Genomic DNA, 2,168 nt, shown 5'->3' on the forward strand with positions numbered 1-2,168 from the left:
GGAGGAGAGTCGCCCCGCGCCTCCTGCCCTCCCCCCACGCCGCGTGTGTCCCCCCCCCCCCCCCCCCCCCCCCCCTGCCCTACAGATTTCTGCGAAGGACTCAGCGGCAGAGGAGAAACTGACCCCCGTCACCTTGGCCAATCAAGTGGCTGGCCTGAAGAAGCACCTGATGGCCTTGCAACTGGAGCAGGTTCTTGGACCTGATGCCACCATCGACCTGACCGACCCCCAGGGAGCTCTGGCCAAGTATGTACCCATGGTCACCCCTCCCCTACTGCCCTCCCCTCAGGCCGCGTGTGACCCTCACACAGCCTCGTCCATACACTCCCTCATACTCTGGGCACATGATCCTATAGAGGCTCCCATATACCCCTCCCCTTTCCGAGTGTGGTCTCTCTCTCTCTCTCTCTCTCACTGACTCACACACCATGTATACTGTGCTCCAGGTATGCACCCCCACCCCCACGCACACTCCCTCTCCCTCACTCCTGCTCCCTCTCCCTCGCAACCCCACCCACGCTTGCTCCCTCTCCCTCGCAAGCCCCTACCATGCGCTCTCCCTCCCACTCACCACCGCTGCGCTTGCTCCCTCTCCCTCGCGCGCGCGCCCCCCTCCGTGCGCTCGCTCCCTCTCCCTCCCTCCGTGTGCTCGCTCCCTCTCCCTCGCGCGCCCCTCCCCGCACACTCTTGTGCGTGCTGTCACACTTTCTTGCTCTTGTACACAGTTCTCCACATGCGTGGACACACAGGCCTGTGGGCGCGGAGGGAGGGAGAGACACGGGCACTGTGCTGTCGTACCGAGGTTACACTACCCTTCCACTCAGTGCGCCACCCGACCAGGGTCCTGCCCCATTCCCACCGGCTGCATGTGTGTGAAGACATTCCCTGCAATTCATCTATAACACCGGTATCTAAGCACCTCTCTCTTTTTCTCTCACCCTCCCTCCTTCCCTCACCCTGCCATGGCTCTCAGGCGCCTGCTGACCCAACTGGATGTCACCCGGAGCGGGAAGGAGGGAGGCTCACCGGCCGGAAAAGAGAGCGGCCAGGTTGGGAACACCAACGCAGTGACTTACGAGCTTTATTATCGACCAGAGCAGACCCGGTTCACTCAGGCTGCCAAGGTGAGGCTGGTCTGAATGTGTACCCCTTTGGGTCTCAGTGATGGAGGAGTGTGGAGGCACAGGGATGGGCACAGACAGATTACTTTGTAAATTGGTTCATGGATGTAGGGCATTGGCTCTTTTCCTCTCTCTCTCTGTGTCTGCCTCCCTCCTGTGTGTCTCTCTCTCTCTAACCCCCTTCTCTGTGTGTGTGTCTCTCCTCTGTGTGTGTTTTTCTCTCTCTCTTCCCCCACCTCCTGTGTGCATTTCTCTCTCTCTCTCTCTCTCCCCACTCTGTGTGCATTTCTCTCTCTCTCTCTCCCCGCTGTGTGTGCATTTCTCTCTCTCTCTTTCTTTCCCCCTCCCGTGTGCGTTTTTCTTTCTCTTTCTCTGCTCTGTGTGCGTCTCTCTCTCTCTCTTTTCCCCCCTCCCATGTGTGTTTTTTCTCTCTCTTTTTCTCTCTCTCTGTCTCCCCCTCTGTGTGCGTTTCTGGTGATGGAGGGGGTGCAGCGAGGGGTTTCCCAGACCAATCCCTGGGACGGAGAGAGACTGGATCAGGTCGGACTGTGTTCACTGGGAGTTTAGAAGGATGAGGAGGGAGGGAGTCACATAGAAACCCGTAAAATTCTCAAGGGACTAGGGGAGGGGAAATGCAGGAAAGATGTTCCTGATGACTAGGGCAGGGGGGAGTCCAGAACTACAAGGTCACGGTGTAAAGGAGATGAGGGTCGGACTGACTTGAGGAAAAAAGTCTTCACCCAGAGAGTGGGATGTTGATTTCATTAGATTACATTGTCACATGTACTCCAGTATAGGAGTACAGTAAAAATGTACAAAGTCACCATTACAGAATCATAGAATCCCCACAATGTGGAAAGCAGGCCATTCAACCCATCAAGTCCACACCGACCCTCCGAAGAGCATCCCACCCGGACCCAAAGACCTCCCCAATCCCCGTAGCCCTGGATTTCCCACGGCCAATCCCACCCTAACCTGCACATCCCTGGGCACTACGGGACAATTTCCCATGGCCAATCCCACCCTAACCTGCACATCCCTGGGCAC

At 57.5% G+C, this 2,168-nt stretch overlaps 1 long non-coding RNA gene across 1 annotated transcript in view; it reads left to right on the top strand.

The window, feature by feature from the left end:
• The window catches only part of LOC125482466, a 6,373-nt gene extending 5,244 nt beyond the window's left edge, over nucleotides 1-1,129 (top strand). Inside the window, exons 4-5 of the long non-coding RNA XR_007261651.1 lie at nucleotides 86-246; nucleotides 974-1,129. This is a non-coding gene — a long non-coding RNA (uncharacterized LOC125482466). The remainder of the gene's footprint in view (nucleotides 1-85; nucleotides 247-973) is intronic.
• Nucleotides 1,130-2,168: the final 1,039 nt, after the last annotated feature.

Source organism: Rhincodon typus, unplaced genomic scaffold (assembly GCF_021869965.1).
Source record: "Rhincodon typus isolate 14 unplaced genomic scaffold, sRhiTyp1.1 hic_rhity00010783, whole genome shotgun sequence".
Taxonomy (NCBI): Eukaryota; Metazoa; Chordata; class Chondrichthyes; order Orectolobiformes; family Rhincodontidae; genus Rhincodon; species Rhincodon typus.